The 9027-nt window shown below is 34.1% G+C and overlaps 1 long non-coding RNA gene across 1 annotated transcript; it reads right to left on the minus strand.

Moving 5' to 3' along the window:
- Window positions 1-5714: 5714 nt before the first annotated feature.
- Window positions 5715-6353, minus strand: LOC149221252 (uncharacterized). Its single transcript, XR_016248834.1, has 2 exons — window positions 6110-6353; window positions 5715-5848 (listed from the first exon to the last, which is right to left on the minus strand). It is a non-coding gene; the product is annotated as an uncharacterized LOC149221252 (long non-coding RNA).
- Window positions 6354-9027: the final 2674 nt, after the last annotated feature.

Below are 9027 nucleotides of genomic sequence, written 5' to 3' on the forward strand. Positions count from 1 at the left end.
CCTATGACATTACCTGATATGGATGTAATCAACGTTCCACTTGGATTAGAAACAATTCTAATAGGTTGACTTGTCCCAAGAGGGGGTGTATAGCTTCCATTAGAAGTAGGAGGCATGTAGGCTGGAGGGAATTCCCCCTTAGACACTGGGACAAATGAATTTGTATGTTATCCACTCAAATTGGGGACCGAAATTACTGTGGCTACTGTAGGAGGAGAAGAAAGATTAAGAGGAACATGTGTTTCACTTATCAACATTGTAGATTGGGTAGTGGTTTGTGCAATTACCAACATGTTTGGGACAAACGAGCTAGTTGTAGGAGTGACACCAGTGTACTAAATGGGATTGTGAAATAGTGAATTAGGAGGAAAAAGCAAGAAATCCGAAATAGGTTGAGGACTAGTCGAAGGAGAGTTCTGGGAGGAGCCTACTGGCTCTGGAGGTGGTCAGGAAGGAAGGGGTTGGATGCTTAGGACAAGGCTGTTAGTGTCAGTCTTTGCATCCTGTCACTAGTGATCAAATGGGCTCTTATCATGTCTTGTTAGATTCCCACAGTCAAATTTTTGTCATACCATTAGGTCATCATGCAAAAATTTGGTCACTGGATGTAGTCTCAGGTTTTTCTCCAATCCTTTTAAAGAATTTTTATTCCTTGCTGGCTCATATCACCTTTGTGCTGAGTGTACTTCAACCATGAGTTGTCTTCATCATCATATTCATTTTTATCATGATTTCATTCAGCCAAGGTTTCCATTAGGTTTTAGGGTTCCCAAGTAATCATTTTAGAAGATTTGATCATCAACTGTTCGTTGCATTACATCAAATCCAAGTAAGTGGCCTTGTGTTTACCATATTTGTCTCTCAGTTTTGCTTGGAAATCTCTTTTCCCTCTCCTAGGGTTTTGAGGGCATTTTTCTTGGTTTCATGACCTCCATGCTAAAAATAGCAACAAACCTTGTATCCTAATGCTCATACACCTTCCCCTATCCTTAATATACCTTACTAAACACTTCTAATCACTCCTATCCCTAAAAATTACCATTTTCCCACAAACCCTAGCCTATTACTACAATTTTACACTTTTCTAGGCTAGGCATGTGTTTTTCCCTTTTGGGCCCCTATCCCCTTTATTCCCCTTCATTCTTATAAATTGCCCAAATCCCTTGTTTTTCCTACACGAAACCCTAATTGTCTCTCCCATTGAGCTAGGGTTTGCTATGGAATTAGAGACATCTAAGCAGAGGAGGCATAAGGGAGGTCATATCAGCAAGTATGAGGCCATTTCAACTCATAAACATCATTTCTCCATCATTTTTCAAGAAGTCATTCCAAGGGACAAATCATTTGCCACACATAGGGCTAGTTTTTCTTCAAAGGATGGTTCTGAGCAAATGGAGATGAATTTCACAAAAGTGAAAGAGTTTTTTGTTAATAATACACCAAGGAAGAAAAACCTCCTTCAGTTTTTACACAGGTGTCATGGTTTGGGAGAAATGTCTAAAATACACTTGCTACAAGAGCGTTGCTACACTTCTGGAGTGACCTTGGGAAAATCATTTTTTCTCCTAGCTGAAGTATCCAAATCACTTTCTTGATGGCTCCATTGACAACTAGACATCTAGATATTTCCAACGAGCTATCAAGCTCTCAATTTGGAGCTCAGGAAGGCCTCCAAAATTTCTCTACAACATGGCGCTGCGTTTTTCCCTTAAAATGCTGCGCTTTTCCCTTGGTCATTGCGTTTTGCCATGAAAGTGTTTCACTTTGCCCTTGGTCGCTTCGTTTTTCCCTGAAAGTGTTGCGCTTTGCCCTTGGTCACTGCATTTTGCCCTAAGTTGCTGCACTTTGTCCAAAACAGAGTCAATTTATCTCCAGATGCTCCAAGCTTATCTCCAGGTGCCTCCACAGCATGACAACATAAATTGGCTTCATTTGCAAGAGCATTGAAAAGATGGCTTACATTGTACAAAACAAAGAATATGAACAACAGACGAATAGTCTTTTCCATCACTTTCTAATCAAGATAATTGTCCTTCATCACCTCAATCAGTTAAATATTGCATGGGAAACCTTCATTCAGAATGATATATTCACTACACCATCACCATCATCAGTGCCTGAAGTAGGACCATCTAGCAGTACTGGAGTGAAGAAATTTAATAAGAGAAAAAAGACTAAAAAGGATAAAGAGGTCAAGACATATAAAAGAGGACGTAGGATAGTGTTTACAACAAATAGGCAAGTGTTTTCTCCACAGATTGTGGAAGGGGTCTTGCCTTCTACATCAACAAAACAAGGATCACAGGTACAGGATGAGGAGCTAATTGAACATGATTTTGAATTAGTTGATTTGGAGGAAGAATATGAACCTTCAAAATTGCAACAAATTATCAAAGAGAAGGATTCTCAAATCAGAGAGCTCATGGGCAATATGGCAAGGGCAAGATTCATCATTTCCTTCCTTGAGCAAGAAAACAGTCAACTTAAGGCCAAACAGCTAATCATGGAGAAAGAGCAATCCAAGGTGTTGCAAAAAGGAAGCAAAGGTAAAGCAGTTTTAGAGCCTGGTGAATATGGTGAACAGGAAAAACAAGTTGGAAAGCAGAAACCAAGGACTAAAGGACTCAAAAGGGCATTGAAGAAAGACAAAGAACATAACCTACTAGATGAAGACTTGGAAATTGAAGATAGAATTTCCTTGGAGATCAGTGAAGATAGAGAGTATTGGCTAAGTAAGGTCAATGGTCACCTAGAGCAGCTTCTTGAAAAATCCAACAAGGACAACCAGCTATTGAGGTATGTGGACCACCATGATCATACCAGGAACATGATTTGCAACATGAGGGTCAAGCATTTGAAGAAGAAGCTCAAGGAAACCCTAACAAGCCAAAAGGATAAGGAGAAGCTTGATTTACTTGATGAGGCCTCCCTCATGGAATAACATATCATATTATAGCTTCACTCAACAATTTTCAGAAGATTTGGAGAAATTTGTGTCATTTTCAAATTTTGATGTTTTTTTACTATTTTAAAAAACACAGTGTAAGTTATAAATGTAGCGACATAGACGTTGCGCTTAGTGCGGAGACCTCCAAATGAAAAATGGCTTTTTGGATTCAAAATGACCTCTACATGAAATTTTGACTATTGGCACTCCAAAATCTAAGCTTTTGACAAGTAGAAAAGGAAAAAAACCCTCAAGAAATCACCTTTCTGCCTCCTTTTCCAAATGGACATTGTGCTTATAGAGTCACCTTGGGAGAATAAATTTTTGAAGGCCTTCCCATGGGTCATTTTCAAAAATTCAAGATGTTCTGGAAACTAGACAGGCAAGACTAGTTGACATTCTCTCAGATTTCAAATTTGACCTCTGGAAGACACCTAAAAGTGGCCTCAAAGTTGGCACTACGCTTATGACAAATTTTTGAGTTTTTATTTAAAAATTTCACTATGTAATTTCTCAAGTTTTTAGTTTGACTTGGTCAAAGTTAAACTCATGATGTAACTTCAGTAGTTCGAGGTTTAGATGATGTAATCATAAATAAATAGGAATTTAAGGTTTTTTTTATGCTTAATTAGGCCTCATAAAAGAAGCAAAACTCAAATCAAACTTTAAGAGAAGAGTTTCTGTTTGACCTTCTCACTCTCTCTTGTTGGTTGAGAGAATCGTGGAAACAATGTCACCACTTAGGAATTCGATTCCTGAAGGTAGGGAAGCTGTTTGATTGAGTCTATATGTATCATTTCTCATTTAGAGAGAAGGGTTGGACTTTTGTTTTCTTACAACTAATCAAGGAGTAGTTGCAGTTATATTTCAGGAATACTTGTTCAGTGAGTCTATGGTGTTAGTTTCCTTTCAGATTAGTTTCTAATTAATGAAATCATCTCTCTTTTCATGCTTTATCTTCTTCTTATGGTTTTCCTTACAGTCATATAAACATAATTCTTAGATTTAAGCTCTGTTTATGTGGAAAATCATGCTTGTGTTTCTTTTCTTCTATGACTAATGAATTCATTCTTATACATGCTCATTATGTTCTCTTAAACTCTCAGACCTATACTACATTGACAAAATATTAATTTCACCATAACACACTAATATCTAGCTTCTCTTTGTACTTGTGACTACAAACTTGAGGCCTTGACCTAACTACATGCTCTAATCCCTAGTCCAGCAAACTAAAAACCCTAAATTCTCAAATACCCAAACAAGACTTGTATATATAGCCTAAAATCCATTTCTCTTCCAGTCATTGACTAAGAAATCCTTAGAGAGATCCCTATTTGGTTTAGCAAGGCTAGCTGTTGAAACTACAAGTGGTTTGAATTTACCTCTTTCGATCTCCTCCTTAGTCTCGAAAATTGTAGAGGCTAACAAAGGCTAAGTTCGACTCCTTGGTTTTCAAGGGATTCAAGCTCAACAGTATCATAACCTATAATTCTAGGTCATTATATGTTTTGTTGATTTATTTTGGTTTTTTAATGTTCTTTTCAATTTTCAATGCCTTATGAATGAGATATTTTGACTCCTTCCATAACATCTTGGTCTACAACCAAACTTGGGAGACACATCTAAATCAACTCTTACAGCTCCTCCATAATCACTAATTGTTCCTTAGACATTCAAAATGTTTTTGTGGTATCTACAAAATGGAATATTTGGGAAACATTTTTAGTGGGGAGTGTGTGCATGTTCATCCTAAGAATATTGTGGAAATGAAATTTTGATCTTAACCAAAGACCCTTAAAAAATTGTAGGGATTTCTTGTCCAAACAAGTTACTATAGATAAATTGTGTAGAACTATGGTAAAATTGCAGCTCCAGTCACCACCTTACTAAAAAAAGAATGGCTTCAATTAAAATGAGGAGTTTGGATAGATTTTTCATACTTTAAAAGATGGTATATGTACTACCCTAATACTTAGCAAGCTAGACTTTAATAAGACTTTTCTTGGTATGTGAAGACTTTGACAAAGAATGGGCTTTGCTAATGCAAGAAGAACACCCATTGGTCTTAATTAGTAAGAAATTGTGGGATAGAAACTTCGGAAAAACCTTATATGAGAAGAAAATGCCAAGTATTCTTCATGCAATTCATGTTTGGTAACCTTATTTAATGAGGCATCATTTCAATATTAAGATAAACAATCACAGCTTATTATTTCTTGGAACATAAGCTATCTTGTCTAGAGTAGCAAAAGGGGTCGTTAAAATGTTATGCTATGACTATAAGTTTATGAAAAAGAAAGAAAAAGAGAATGTGATGGTTAATGCTTTATGTAAGTATGATGGAAAATGTTCCATATTGGTTTTATCTTTCCAATATTGTAAGTAATATATCAAGAATGGTATAAGGGATATTACGATTGTGTTTATTCAAATTACACCTCTCACACAATAAATCATTATAGGCTTCATGAAGTTATTATGGCCTTAATATGAAAACTATAAATTTATTGGTAATATATTTGTAAAATATTAAAAATTTAAGGATTTCATATTGTTTCTATAAAATTTCGGTGAGGTTAAATAATTTTATCGTATAAAATTTATATAAATCATTTAAAAAAACATAAAATTATCAAATTTTCTTTTAGAAACTGAAATTTTTTTATTATAACTTTTGTGATAAAAAATGACTATTATCAAAAACACACAAGAAAATAATAAATCTCCAATAACATTGAAACCTTTACTATGTTTTTGATTTTAGATTCCCTGCCCTTAACGCTTAACCAAAGTCTCGTAGCAGTGCAGACCGTCAAACTCAGGGGCAAACCTTACCGCCTCCTTCTCCTCCTTTGCTTTTCCATTTAAATCGCCGTCCTGGAGACTCTTACTCTCATTCTGGTACCACATAAGCAAACCACAATAGTTAAAAAACATTATAATATATACTTTTACTGGGATGGAATTTGACGGGTAAATTATACGTTAGGGGTGATTAGTGATTTGCTTGTCAAATACGGTTTAAAATTTTATCATTTTTTATATTTAAAACTGTGAAAAAATCAGAAAATATGAAATTTAGTAAATTTGATGGATAAATCTATTTTGAAATTCCAACCAACTCTTTCCATATAAAACAAAAGGTTAAAAGAGAGTTACATGATGGGCAACCGCATCTGGTGCTGTTTTTGTTGATGGAAGGCGACGAGATTTGAATGCTTTGAGAGCTCCAATGGCAGCAACTGCAGCTGCAATCGTGGACAGAGGCATATTAATTGTCATCTCTCTTCACTACCTATCGCACTTCAATTGCCGCAGTTTTTTTTGCTGAATCGCACAAACAAAAATCGAAATTTTGCTTCAATCGCAATGACTTCTAAGAGGAATTTGGGGAGACAGAGATAAGGCGGTATGCATGAGATGGATGAAAGAGATGAGTGGATAGGAGGCATTAAATAGGAGATCAAAGTGGGAGAAGAAAGCGACGTGTCTGTCCGCATAAAAATAGCGTGTGGAATGATATTTCTTAGAACAAGAATAATTGAAAAAATCCCACAACATTATCCTGTGAACTATGACATAGGCAACTCAACAAAAAGATCAGTCCATATTCACTAGACACAATTCAACAATAGATCTACAAATAAACATATGCAAAAGAAATTGTAATTGTGACATCCTTTGTAACTCCAAAGTTTCTTAATTTGTAATTAAGACAGATAATGTTAGAATAGTTAGCATAAATATTTTGATAGATTTTATTCGATGTAAATATGCGTTTTTATTTAATATATTGCTAAAGTTGAAGAAGAGAGAAACCATCATGAATATTGATGCCTAAGAAGAAGCTTTAAGGGTGATTTGCAAGTTTCTTATTTTACTCTAAAATTAAATGTTTAGATTTCTAACTTGGTAGTTGAACTACACATCTACCAACAATTATGGAAAGGAATGGGGGTGGTACTCAATTACTCCATAGTTATGGGCTACATTCCCATTCTGGATATTTTGAGTTGACCATGCAGCCCAAGGAGGAACTCCAAAATTCTCATGTTGGCTAGTGTGTGTGGTGCGAGAAACATTGGTGTGCAAAGAGAAGTGGTGTCTATTATTGTGTGTGAGAGAGATAGAGAAGTGTGTGCAAGTGAACTAGAGAAACCCACGAAAATAACACAAAAAATGCACAGGTGCTAGGATTGTGACTTTGACCAAAAGGAGATAGAAACTTTTTGAATTACAACAATCCTATGTGGAATTGTGGATTTAACTGATTTGGATAAGGAAATCAGTGTGGAAACCTTCATTAGGTAGAGAGATAGGAGAATTGATTGAATGATTTGTGTTAACTAAACACATATGGCATTGATAAAGGGAAAGTATTAAGTAACTACTATATCGATGAAGGACTCTCTTTGTCCTATGCAAGACCATGGTTTCTATACTATGAGTGTTAACTAGGCTTGGTTGAATCGTTGAAAGGTAGAATATTGGTTCATGTATGTGAAGAACAATATGTTCTCTACTTTAAATTTAATCTTGGTAATCCTTTACTGAGTCTTCCTCTTAAGGTATTGGATTTGGATCATGGGTAGCTAGTTGCAAGAAAAATTATAATGTAGTTGATCCTATGGCCAGGTGGAAAGTAGCTCTTCCTTATTTAGTTTCTAACTTAAGTAATAAGATAAATGTATAATTTCTTTGTTAATGAAATGAAATTGTTGTTTATTGTTTCAGATATGTAATAAATCTTCATCCAAACAAAACGTCTTTTCCTTTGATGTTTCCAAGTTCAGTCAAGATTATGTCTCGACTCACAAGACATCCAACACGTCCACCAAGTTTGGTGTTTACGTTCTGAGGTTCCTAAGTTCGTGACTTCGTTGGAAGAACACTCTTATGTTTATGAGACTCTTTGTGTATTCCTTCTCTTTACTTCCAATCCCTTTGGAACAATGTAATAAATTCAGGCATGCAACTTCTTGTATTTTTTACATAAATTTTACGTTAAGGGTTATTCCCTTTCAGGTCAATGCTTCAAACTTATTTATTTTTAGGAATTTCTCCTGTAATATTTTGAACGCAATTATATATAAAGCTGGTTGTCTTTCTGTTTATTAGCTTATACATAGTCATGCTTTACTTGATCATTTTCTACCTGTAATTATTACCTTTTTTAGAGTAAATATATTTTTCTTTTCTATATCTTTAGTTCTAATAGGAATTGTATTATTATTCTATATTGATCTTATTATCAATTATTTATTTATATTGGAAGCTATATTGAAAATTATTTTCATATATATTCATAATGGAAAGATTTTACTATTTATTTTCTTCTTTAAAAGAAAAAGGTTTACTAACACTTTTACTATTCTTTTTATTACTGTGAAGAAAAAGATTTATGTGAACTAAAATATTCTCGATTACAGTTTATTATTTCTAAATCCGTTGGTTACTCATACTCAGAGTTACTTTGTAGATGACCAAATTTTGGTCTAATGTAACTTCGTTTTTTTTTTACGATTCTTGAATATACAATTTTCTACAATAACATATTTATGGTTTATATACATATAAATTTATCTATCTTTTTTTTCCATAAATTTATCAAAATAACAGACAATTCGTTCTATAATTCATTTCTTTGTTCTTTGTACCATACAAATCTCATTCTTTTATAAGTTCTCTATACAACATTATTCTCACACCATAATCATTTCATCTTCTTTCTAATCTTAAAAAATTATAATTAAAAACACTTCTTTGTTCTTTGTACCATACAAATCTCATTCTTTTATAAGTTCTCTATACAAAATTATTCTCACACCATAATCATTTCATCTTCTTTCTAATCTTAAAAAATTATAATTAAAAACACAACTACGTTCTTTTTGTTTTTTATAGAATCTATAAATATAAACATAACCGGTAAATTATCTTCTTCGCTATTGCACAAAAAGTTACAGTTGAAAATTATATCTACTTTTTTATAGAGAAATACACACTTTATGTAAGAATACCGACTTGAAATTTAGCACCGTGGAAAAATTAGTAATTGAACACTGGGCTCCTCCCAC

Source organism: Pinus tabuliformis, chromosome Q (genome assembly GCF_031772625.1).
Source record: "Pinus tabuliformis cultivar Carrire ecotype Pingquan chromosome Q, CPIR1, whole genome shotgun sequence".
Taxonomy (NCBI): domain Eukaryota; kingdom Viridiplantae; phylum Streptophyta; class Pinopsida; order Pinales; family Pinaceae; genus Pinus; species Pinus tabuliformis.